At 32.0% G+C, this 13,350-nt stretch overlaps 1 long non-coding RNA gene across 1 annotated transcript in view; it reads right to left on the bottom strand.

Moving 5' to 3' along the window:
* Positions 1–12,901, bottom strand: part of LOC111743098 — a 16,398-nt gene extending 3,497 nt beyond the window's left edge. The window contains exons 1-2 of the long non-coding RNA XR_002781578.1: positions 12,768–12,901; positions 10,286–10,356 (exon numbers count right to left, since the gene is read on the bottom strand). This is a non-coding gene — a long non-coding RNA (uncharacterized LOC111743098). The remainder of the gene's footprint in view (positions 1–10,285; positions 10,357–12,767) is intronic.
* Between the last annotated feature and the right edge of the window lie 449 nt (positions 12,902–13,350).

Genomic DNA, 13,350 nt, shown 5'->3' with positions numbered 1-13,350 from the left:
ACCCTAAAAGAGTGGTGTTTCTGGGAGGTCCTTAAGGAAGGTCTTCAAGGGAAGTTTCTATGGTTACAGAGCTGGGCCTTGGCTCCTGTCGCTCATGCCTGACTACCTAACACTTGGATGATGTTAAGAGATGCAGAACAAAAAAATGATAAAATTTAAGAAATATTTTTTTTTAATTTAAGAAAACAATGATTAGAAAAGAACTTTCTTAAGCTGCTAAAAGATATCTACAAAAAACAACAGTAAATGTTATACATATTGTGAAATGTTGAAAGTTTTCCTCTTGAGATCAAAAATAAGGTACTTATTATTCCTATTAAACACTATATGGGAAGTCCTACACACAGTTTGATAAGGTGATAAAGGAATAAGAGATATAAATAGTGGGAAGAAACTAAAACTGTCATAATATGCTAATGATAGAATATAGAAAATACTAAATCATCCACAGATTAAAAAATTAGAACTAACAAATTTAACAAAATACATTGACAGGTCCAGTATTCAAAAATCAATGTGTATATATTTATAACAACTATTAGAGAATGATATTTTAAAAACATACCTTTTATAACAGAATTAAAAAATTAAATAACAGAAAAGCTTAATGCTAGATAGATGAGAATCTAAGCAGAAAACTACAAATATCACTGCAAACTAAAAGAAAGCCTAAATAAGAGAATATATATCATGGATTTCAAATTCTCAGTATTGTAAACATATTTATTTTTAAAAAATTGATCAGTAGAAAAATATCATTCTCAATAAAAACCCTAGATTATAGTTGTATGTATATGTAGAAAGAAATTGACAAGATTATTCTGAAATGTACATGAAAACTCAGAGTCAAAAATAGCCTACCTATTCTTGAAGTAGAATAAAGTTCTATGATACAGACTACTGGACAATCTAGAGTTGTTTTAAATACAGTATATTTTTGCTGCAAGCTAGACAAATAGACAAATAGACCAAAATAGAGAGTTCAGAAACAGATCTACACTTACAGATTTAGTTGATTTACAAAATAATGCAACTGCAATACAGTGAAGAAAGATGTTCTTTTTCGTAAATGACATTAATTCGTTTGGCTATTCATGTAGAAAGTTAAACTATATATCCAGCTTATACTGTACACAAAAATCAATGCCAAATGGCTTGCAGACCTATATATAAAAGATACAGAATACATTTTCTGAAAGATAAAATAGGAGAATAGCTTCTTGACTTTGAAATGAGCAAATATTTCTTAAGTGGGACATAAAAAACACTAATGAGAAAAAATAATAAATTCCTTACTAAAATTAAATATTTCTGTTTGTCCAAGCATAACAGTAAGACAGTGAAGAAGTAAGTTTCAGTATTGAAGATAATTGTATCAATCTGACAAAGGGCATATATCTTTAATGCATATTAAAAAGAAAGACAGAAAAAAAAACTATAATCAATAAGGGAAAGGCAGAATCCCAGCTTTAAAAAAGGTAAAAATTTAAATAGGTCCTCTAAAAGATTTACTAACCAAATGCTCATTAAAAATATTTTTAAAGTGTTTATTACTCATCATTATTTATTACATTATTACTTATGATTAAACAATTTAAACTATAGATCACCACTAGGCACCTACAAGACTGGCTAAAATTAAAATATCATACCAAATGTTGATGCAAATTCAAAACTACAGGACTTTTAAAACATTACCAATAAAAATATAAACAATTACTCTAAAAAACCTGTTTGGCATTGTTTTCTAAAACTAGACATATGCATATCCAACAGTTCCATTCCTAGATCTATACCCTACAGAACTGCAGATGTATGTACACCACAACACATATTTAAGGATTTAAATAGAAGCATTATTCATAATAACCTCAAACGGTGTGTGGGGAGGAATTCATCAATACTGGAATTGATAAATAAATTTTGGTAACTACTTATGCTCCAGTAAAAAAGGACAAAACTTATGTTATGCCCAAGAGCAGGGCAGAATCTAGCAAATATTGAATGAAATAAGCCAGAACCAAAATCAGATAGTGTACATACTATCTGATTTAATTTACGAAAAGTTAAAAAATGGACGAAACCATTTTATACTGTTAGAAGTCAGAATACTGATATCTTTGCTGTGGGCAATAATAATTGAGAAATTCTTGGCATTGCACATGTGTATTCACTTTGCAATTCTTTGGGCTCTGTAATTATGATCTGTGTACTTTTTTGTGTCTACATTATATTTTAATAAAAGTTTAGAGGATCCTACATAATAAATCTATTTTAATGTCAATTTCTGTTAGAAATATAAGCAAATTAAGAGTTTTATTCTTATCTCTAGTTAAAAGAAATAAGCACATTGATATATTTAAAGTAGCATAAGAAACATCTTGAGAAATGAAAAAAGTCTTTGCATTTTTATGAAATAAAGACATCTTTGAGTTAAGTAAATATTTGAAGTTAATGTTGCTTTCCATTCTCATAATGACTTCAAATGGATTAAGGGAGCAAAAATTACAGTAAAACTGCAATGAAAGTTTTAAACAAAGAACATATTTTTGAAAAAAATTTAAGAGTAGTACAATCTATAATTTAAAAAAAAAATTGAATTGATTCTGAACTTCGGAAACTGTGATGGAAAAACAAGCCCGATATAAACAAAAAATATAATTTAATTCAATTCAGTAACTGTTTACCGAACATCCATTAAGTAACAGACATTCTAGTGCAAAAAAGTAGAAAGCACAATTGCTTCTTTCTGATGCCTAACAGTTTTCTTTAAAATAGAATCTTCATATTTGTTCAACAAATGGAGTTGAATTTATGCCATCAGGAAAAAGTTTTATCTATATAGATGTTAATTTAAAAAAAATAGAGTGATAAAATAAAAGGAAAAAGATAACCTCGATTTAAAAATAAATAGTATTAAATTAGTGAAAACTACTAATACAATCTGAACTTGGAGTAAATAGCCACAAGTATTATTAATGTATTTTAAGAACCAGAGAGTAATACTTGTAGTAACTTATATACACTTAAATGTGTTAGCTGATGCTTTCAAACTAAATCCTAAGCCCTTATAGTTGATTAGAAACATCAGGCTACTGTTAAGTTAGAAGAATGAAGACATTCTCTGCTGGAAAATGAAGGGAATGTCTCCAGTCTCAGTTAGGTCAGCCAAGAGCTAAAGGAAGAGAAAGACTAGCGTAAGAATCAAAAGTTATTAAGCTATATCGTATGCATTTAAAAAGCATATTTTATGTTAATTCTTCCACGTAGAAAGAAGAAAAATCTGGTAATAATTTACACTGTTTAGACCCATCCCTAAGGATGTTAGCTAATTTGGAGTAATAATAAATTGTATCAAGTTTTTACTTATTTTATAAAATTTTGTAAATGTAACTTTTAATTTGGGACTGGGACATGGGCCTCACTTTCTTATTCCCAATGGAACATGGGCTCGGGCCTCACAATACAGCCACTGTAGATGCAGAGTGTCAATATTAATACCCAAATCTCCATGCTCCAAGAACCACCTTGCTTGCTTGAAAGAATATTGGTGCCTATGAATCACTTTGAATTATAATTTGCCTCTGGGGTCAGCAGAGTGGGATTGGGTGGCTTAAGCTCCCACCAGATCTACAGATACAGTGCTTCTCTAAGGTCATTCATCCCCAAGACAATATTGGACCTTGGTAAATCTTAGACACCAACTTCTGCCTTCTTTCTGCTCTTACAAAATTAAAAGAGGCATATTTTTTCCATGTTATGCCCTTTAGGACATCCAACAAAAGCTAACTTAAGACAAAATATATTAAAAAAATTATTAAAACTATTCTTTTAATGGTTGCTCAGATGGGTGAGCCAAAATTGTTCGGCCAGTCCAGTTTTCAAAATTGCAATGCTCATCATTTCCAGTGTACCTTCTGAAGCCATTGCTGTTGGAGGTATGCCACTCCAGAGTGAATTTGGAAAACTACCTTTGGACCTTGAAGCAGTTGGGCAATATCTTGCTCAAATGAAGTGAGAAAACAACGCTATATGTAACACTCAACTTGATAAATAAGTAGTATACAAAACCAAACTTGCTTCTATTTCAAAAGATTATAGCCCTCAGCAAATCTTTCGAATTATAGAGAGAGTCTCTATCGTCTAGCAATGAAATATGTTGCCAAAGCACCTGGATTAGAATTAGAATATCTCATGAACTTACATTTGAAATTCCTTTGCTCTGCCAACTGTCCCTGAGTCTGAAACTGGCTCACCATCCTGATTCCTTCCTTTGATTGAGCTTTCTCTAGGAAACTCTTTTCTTGCTTCAGGCAATCTGGACTCCACAGATATAAAACTGCTCCTTGAAAACATCTTAATATGTTTGTGCCATGATAGTTACATTAGTTCAAGTTATTTATCTAGGAAGATCATCAGGCCCAGGAGAAATTGATGGATCTAAATAGCTAAAAGTAGGAATGGCATCTCAACAGCTCTATTCATCAGTAAACATTAGTGTGATTGTGGTAGTCAGGAGAATTGTAGAGGTGTAGTTGCAGTACCAGGGGTAGATAATAAATCACGTAAGGTAAATAATAAAGACAGTGACATATTCAGATGTGTGGCAGCTAAGAAATAGATGTTTTGATAAGGTGTTTGGTAAGAGAGCAATATAAGATGAAATTTCATATGTCATGTGCAAAACGTAGAATTTTACTGTTGTAGAATGTATAAACATAGGAACTATTTTGATATACCCTATCAAGAAGTCCACTTTAACAGAAAATTTTGCTTTCCTTGATCTGTGCTTTAAAAGTTATTGATTTTTCAGATGACTCTTTGGCTATTTTTGCTGTATTTATATTTCTTTTCTTTTCAGCAAAAGGTTTATATGTTATTTCATAGTATATTACTCAAAGTAAAACAAGATCAGCTTGGAGCAAGAAGTTAATATGCTACTATGACATATTGAAAAGGAAGAAAATATATTTTCAGAATATTTGAATCAATTCAAAATTTGAACTTTACACTTTTCTTTTAGAAATGTTTTCATGTCATGAATAATTCATATTTTACTAGTGACATTTCATTTATACTTGTTTGTACAATATCTAAAATGCACTTGTATTTAATAGATTAAGGAGATATCCTTCTATGTAAACCTAGAAACAGCATCATTTCCAGGTATTATAGTAGTAGTAATAACAATAATAACAGTTAGAATTTATTCAGTGCTTTCTTTGCTAAGTAAATGTACTAAGTTGAGTCAGATGAAATTGCCTCTTTTGTACATCAAAAAAGGGAGAACAATTTCATATGCTTCCACTTTAATGTAAGTGATCTCATTTAATTCTTATAACAAATCTACATGTTGGGTATTCTGTTTTATATACTAGGAAACTAAGACTCAGATTAGGTCTTTGCCCAACATAACACAGTCAGGGAAAATGATAGAGGTGGTGTTTGAACATAGGTGGTCTGTTTCTAGAGTCCACTAACCGTTATGTTTCTAATCATTATGATATATAGCATTCAATTCCAAACTATTAAGTATCTCATATAGTAAATCTGCACCAGTAAGTTGATGCTTATGATATACAGGCACTGTGAAATTACTCTCCATTACTAATGCTTTCTCAGAAAGTTGCCTTTTTTTATTTAATAAATAAGTTTAAGCTATGCCCCTCTTCCCTAAAAAGTATTTTCATAACACTTTTTATCAGAGCTATTATGTTATAACTCTGAATCCAAATGATAAAATAATCTAATACTAAAATGTATATTTTATTTGACTTAAAAAAAGAGTTCAGATTAATAAAACAATTAGTATTACAACTCTTAAAAATCACAATATTTATTAAAGTTTCACTATATACTACCATGGTTCTAGTTTTTAAAAGTTCTTTATCTCATTTAATTCTCTGTGGTATAGGTCATATTTTATCTTCATGTAACTAAGAATTAGAGAAGACAATAACTTGACTAGGCCTCATAGAATTGGAAGATTTGGAATTCAAACCCAAATATTTTTAGCCACTATGTTCCGTTCAGCATATTTTTCAATAGGCTAAGCACTCCTTAATACTGAAACATGACAAAGTACATATGTATAGCTATAACTAACAGAAAGAAAGTAAAGCCTATCTTTTTTTTTTTTTTGAGATAGCAATTTAATTAAACAAAATATAACTTGGGAATTGTTCATTATGAATTCCTATGTTAGAACAAAGGCAATTATTCAAAATTACTCAGGCCAAAATATTTGTCATGTTAATAAGAAAAAGAAAGCCATGGTTTGGATTGTTATATTAAAGTCTTTAATAGAATGGATAATTATTTATAGGTAAAAATAAAATACTTATGTGTAAAAAACAGTACCCGTATTTGTTTTGCCATAGAACAAAATAGAGTTCAGTAGACGAACCACGGAATTTTGAATCAAACTGTCTTCAGCTCGAATATGGACTATTATTTTGGTGAGTTAATTAATTTCTCTAGGCTGTATGATTACTGAAATGGAGATTTATATAATATACATAATTTATAATAATAATAATAATAACCTATATAGCACTCATTATATGTTAGGCACATAGGGCCTCTGTATATACTAACACACAAGAACCCTGTGATGTAGACTACAGAGGTAGTCTAACTTCAAGTCTATACTCATAAAAAAATACAGTTAGCTGCCTTATTGAGTGTTTTTTAATTCAAATGAAATAACATAGATAAAACGCTTATATATTTCACACAGTCAAAGCTCAATAAATGTTAGTCGATGTCAAATTGGTAATTAAAGCATGTATCCAAATTTTTGATCTATTGAAAACTGAGCACTGTGGCAGGTTTTGGCCTTGTTTTCTAGTAAACATAGCTAAAGCTATGAACCCATTCAGTGCTCAGTTCTGCATGTTAAACTGACCATGTTCAATAAGTATGGTAGATTGCAAAAATAGCCACAAATTATTCACTTTTCTGTATCCATGTGGCCTTTCCTTCTAATACTGAGTGTCCACCCACTCTGACTGGGCTTTGCCAAGTGACTTGTTTTGGCCAATGGAGTAATAGCAAACATGAGACAAGCAGAGAACTAGAAAGTATTTATACATTGGGGCTTGTCCTTTTCTTGCTGCTCATGGAACTCTGCAATCACTGTGTAAATGAGCTCAAATCGACCTGCTAGATGAAGAGAGACCCATTCACTCGTGTTGCACTAGCCTCCTGCCAGCTACCCACCAGGGCTATGAGTAAGGTCATTCCAGACCAGTCAGCCCCAATCAGTCCCCAGGTGAGTCCTGATGCATGATTGGGATTAGCTGAGACCTGTAGAAAAGCCACCCCCTAAGTTCAGCCCATATTGCAGCCTGACAAATTGTGAGCTGATTCAATAGCTATAGTCTTAAGCCACTAAGATTCAGGGTGACATATTATTCTCCAAAAACAACAGTAAGAAAATTAAGCATCAAAATCTAAACAAACAAACAAACAAACAAATGAACAAACAAAACAAAACAGAAACAGACCCATAGTTACAGAGAACAAGCTGATGATTATCAAAGAGGAGAGGGCTGGGGGAATGAGTGAAAAAAAAAAGCCATTTACAATAGTATCGAAGATATAAATATCTAGAAATAAACCTAACAAATGATATAAAAGACCTGTATACTAAAAATTATAAAATACTGCTGAGAAAAGTTAAATAAGTTATAAATAAATGGAAAGATATATCTCGTTCATGGATTAGAAAAACCAATATGAAGATGTAAATTTTCCTCATATTCATCTATAAAGTCAATTCAATCCCGATGAAAAAAAGAAAATTAAAGGTCAATGAATCTTTCTTGATACTATGGTGTGAATGAGGTAGAAGGGAAATTATATGGAATTTTGGCAATTATTGGATTAATATGATGACATGGGATAAACTAATTAAGGAATTCACATCTATATTCTGATCTGCATTATATAATTTGACACTACATAGGAGCATGTCATATACAGGTTATAAATGCACAGGTGATTGGTCATTCCTGGAGTTGTTCGAGGTCATCTGGCTTGGTATTCAGTCTCATTTTTGAAGCTGGCATACCTAGACATTAATGTAAGTTAGCAACTGAAAACTGTTACCTTCCAAGTCCCAGCAAGATAATATTTGGCAAAATTTTCAGTTCTGTTCTCAGAGTGAATGAAAAAAAAAGGTCACAGGGAATTCTGCCAGTCTGGGGGAGCAGATGCTTTTCAATATGAAAATCTCGACCCTGGGTATAGGGTGTGTCATCTTCCTCTATATATTACCCCCTATTTATAGGGGTTGTTGCAGATTCTGAAATGTGACTTCCACGTAGTAGCAAAATTGAAATCCAGAAAGATCTTTTTGTCAAGCTAGCCAACATTGTATTTCTAAAGTAACATATTTGAAGACCAACTAATTTTTCTACGTGAATAGCTGATTCATTTTACTGTTAAAATAAAGAATTCTATCTATGTAATGTAGCAATATCAAAATAAAACAGTGGCTTTCATTTTAATTAATCTGTGCATACCAATCTGGAGAAACTGTGGACCAAATAAATTGTTTTTCTAAAACATAAATTGCACACAGCAAAAGCCTGGTATAAAAATAACCTCATACAGTTTTAGTCATTTCCCTAATTCCAATACCCATAAAAACATATAACTTGGCAAAACATTTTTGAATGATTTTCTGTCAGTTTCTATTGTTGGAACATATTTTTTTTCAAAAGACTAAAGGTGTTAACTGAGTACTCTATAATACTTAAAAACATTCCAGAATAATATAGCATAGTATGCATGATCAAATAGATTTTTCTGTGTTCTAAATTTGTAACAATTATTTCTATCTTTATGATACATATCAAGTACCTCTTATAGCTCAAAATATGTGCTTATTGAAAATAATTACATGTATTTGTTGAGCATAGCTATAGAATGAAGTCTATTTGACCTGGGAACTGCATGACATAAGAACTGTTTGGGCACAGGAATCACAATTGTCAGTTGGTGAGAATATATTTACCATCTGTCATCTACTGTGTTTCTGTTTGGCATTGCCCACTGGAACATTCGGAGTGGCTTTCAGCATTAAAATTCTCTCCCAGTTATGATATCCTCAAGTCAGTGTTTTTCCAGCTATTACAAAGCATATCTGTTAAATCCATTATTCCTACTACCATAGTTTTGTCTAACAGGAGGCAAAGTACTTGGACAGGATAATTTGTATATAATAGAAAATATGCCAGCAGCAGATGGATAGGTGGGGTATGTTTAACTAAACAAAATTGATAGAAGACTTTTTTAAAAAGGTTTAGGAGAAAATAGCAGTTTGAGGCCAGCTTTCAATTCACTGAGCTATGAAGTAATGAGTGTATAGTAATAACAGCAGACATATTTTTAGTAAATAAAATTAATGTAAATATCCGTGAATTAAGTTGGGTTTATCTATTTGTTCATCTCCATGGATACATTCATTAAAAAAAAAAGTTGATATTTCATTGTTAACATTGCCCAAGGGAAGATTTCCAAGAAGTATCCAGAACCATTGACAGAAATATATTATAATACATTATGAACTATCTTATGTTGCTGTACCATATGCTGATTCTATTTTTAATATTATCTTAGGATTTTTTAAATACTACATTAATTAGTTCTTTAAAAATATTTCCTTAAATTATATTTAGTATCCAGCATAACATAAGTGGACATACAAAACCTTAAATTGATATTTTTATAATTTCTTCTCACCCAGAGAGCATTACAAGCAGATCTGGTGAACGCTAAAGTGATAGCTGATATAAATTCATAGGCTATTGTTTATTCACCCAAAGTGCAGGTGACCCATTTATTTAGGTGTCTTGGTCATTGACATTGACTACCATAGCTAACTTTATTATTTAGTGATGTCAAATGATGCCAAAACTTTAACAATAATAGAAATCATCACATCAATTATGCTATTTTATAGCTATATTTCAATAAAATAGCATACAATAAGGTAAAAGATACAAAGTAATCATATAAATGTTTTTCAATAAGGAAAATCAAATTATTGACTGCAAGTGGGAAAAGAGTGATTATTTAAATATGACATTAAAGTTGAAAATGTATTCAAGATCATATATATATATATGTATCTAATTATTATCATATATTCTGTAGCTAGGATTTCTGGATTGAAATGTCAGCACTGACATTTGTTGATTTTGTGACATTGGGAATGTTTCCTAATATTTGGCCTTCATATCCTAATATGTAAAGTAGAAGTAATATTACTACTTACCTCATAGAATTTTTGAGATGGTTAAATGTAAAGTGCTTAGCAGAGTGCATGAAGCATCTGATTTCTACCATCTATAAAGTGCAAATATTCATAATATGAATGAGTATCAATGAATTAGGCCTTGCCATAAATCCCATTTGTATACTTTTCTCATTCATTTTTTTGGATTCACCAAATAAACTCAAAGATATTTTATCCATTGGTATTACCTGATTTGTTTCAGCATGTTATTTCCTTTCCTAAAATGCTATTTTCCATATCTTTATGGAAAGATATCAGTCCCTGACCGAATTGTATTAAATAATGACATACTTATATCATGCTCTATCCTGTGGTTCTACTGAATTTTCTTCATAACACATATTATTTATGTATTAACATTATTTGTCATTTATTTGTTAACTCATTTATTATTTCCCTCATTTTACTTATCACTATATTTCCCAAGCCTGAAACAGCACTTGCTATAGAATTGGTGATCAATGAATATTTGTAAAATAACTGAATGAATACATACATATGTGTGTCCCCTTATTGCTTCCTTAGCCCCAACTCCTATATATTCACTGCTGTTTACATCTTTGCCACATTTTCATCCTGTATGGACATTTGAATTGGGTGATAGAAATCTCAGTCTCTTCTGTATAGAACTTGCCTCATCATCAGTTTTATCAGCATAAGATTATATTATATTGTATTATGTTATAATACATCATATGATTTACATTAGTTATATTTCATGCAATTTTACATATGTAGGACTTTGATTTCTTTATATAACACATTTCAGGTGTTTTATTTCAGTATAGTTTGGGATTCAGAATTTGAGTGTTTGCCCAACTAGTAGGCTGCACCACTCATGAGTATTTTCACTATCTGGTATTCTTGGAAGTGCGTTTTATACATGGATTTTAAGTAAAGTCATATGAGAGATGTAGAAATGCATAATAGGATTTACTCATTCAAAATTACTATTGGGAAAAGATATCTGCAAGCAATATCTCCGATAAGGGGCTAATATCCAAAATACATAAAGAACTTACATAAAACAACAACAAAAACAAACAATCCTATTTAAAAATGGGGAAAAGATCTGAACAGATACTTTTTTCCAGGAAGACATATAGATATTTGAAAACAGACATGTGAAAAGATGCTCAACTTCACTATCTATAAGAGAAATGCAAATCAAAATCACAATGAGATACCACTTGTTAGAATGACTATTCTCAATAAGACAAGAATTAACAACTGTTGAAGCAGATGTAGAGAAAAGAAAGAACCCTCATACACCACTGGTGGCAATGTAAATTGGTACTGCTACTTTGGAAAGCAGTATAATGTTTCCTCAAAAAATTAAGAATAGAGCTACCATAAAACCCAGCAATCCCTCTTCTGGGTATCTACCTGAAAAATTTGAAAACAACTATTCATAAAGATATATGTGCCCCTATGTTCATTGCAGCATTATACACAATAGCTAAGACATGGAAACAACCTGTGTCCTTTGATGGATAACTGGATAAAGAAGATATGGTACATATATACAGTGGAATACTACTCAGCCATAAGAAAGGATGAAATATTGCCTTTTGTGACAGCATGAATCAATCTTGAGAGTATTATGCTAAGCAAAATGTCAGGTAGATAAGGATAAGAACCCTAAGATTTCACTCATATGTGGGATATAAAACAGAAAGCAACGACTAACCAAAATAAACAAACAAACTCATAGACACAGACACAGAAGTGTGGTTACCAGAGGGGAAGAGGAGTAGGGGAGGATGAAGAGGGTAAAGAGGGCCTAATGTATGGTGACAGAGGCAACTAGACTTTGGATGGTGAGCACGCAATTTAATATATAGATGATGTATTATATAATTGTACAATTGAAACTTATATAATGTTATTTACCAATGTCACTCCAATAAACTTAAAAAAAGAAAAAATTATATATTAAGCATCTGTCATGTTTTATTAATATTGAGAATTGGGGCCTTTGCTCCCCAACTTCAGAATATCCAGTGTCAGTGGTGCCTACTAGGCTGGTGTAATGGTACCCCTGCTAAGGAAGACTATTCTATTATGAACATACAACATTTCTGCCCTTACAAGTAAAGAATTTAGAGGAGGAAGACAAACAAGTAATGAAAGTGAAATCACTAACTACCATGACAGAAGTACAGGAAACTTCATAAAGTTAGGAGTCCTAACACATTCTAGAAGTCAGAAAATGCTTCCCTGGAGAAGCAAAGTTTATTCCAGAAGGATAAGTAGGGATAGCCTAAATCTTCCTTACCTGTGCCCAGGACTAGATGTGACATGCCGAAACTACAGGGAGTTGTATTAAATAGTGGCTCAAGGCACTAACTGTGCTGCTTTGGTGCACAAATGACAGGACACAAAAGGAGATAAAGAGACATCGTTCCCATATGGTAACTCTGGAGCTTAAAATATCCTTTAAAAAATCCTGGGAACTCACCAGTGACCAGGTGCTTCCCCTTAAGACATTGCCTGGCAGTATCCTTTAACAAGAAGGCTGGAATAAAACTGAGAACTTCTGCGACAGCAAGTGAGAACTCGCAGAAATAACCAGCCAGCATTTTCAGACATTGCACACTGGAGGGAGAGTGATATCTTGCCATTAAGAGAGAGCCTGTGGAATTTGGGCATTAATATTAATGAATCCTTATCCGAACCCACAAGCTGGCAAGGGCGGCAGACATTCTGGGAAACTTGCTGTAACAAAGAGGATGTATTCCTATGACATTTTAACTTGGGAAATCCCTTCATACAAAGTAGAATTAACACACCTCATTTAGGGATTCTTTGAACATCTAGATTTCTTTATGGTTCCTCAACTCTGATCCCTCAGGGGGGTAGTTAATCTCCAGATTACCTTCATTTTATCTCGCCAGCAGCTCTATAGCCTTCTCTTTCCTAAAGGGAGGCACACAGATCCCTCTGAATTGTTTTCAATTCAGGAACCCAGTCAACACTTTCACAACTCCTAAATTACATGGATTGTGAACCCCAGAAATATAAACCCCCTTTGTGAATGACTT

This window comes from Pteropus vampyrus, unplaced genomic scaffold (assembly GCF_000151845.1).
Source record: "Pteropus vampyrus isolate Shadow unplaced genomic scaffold, Pvam_2.0 Scaffold107, whole genome shotgun sequence".
NCBI lineage: Eukaryota > Metazoa > Chordata > Mammalia > Chiroptera > Pteropodidae > Pteropus > Pteropus vampyrus.
The sequence above is the reverse complement of the archived record's forward strand: the minus strand, read 5'-3'. Positions and strand labels throughout refer to the sequence as shown.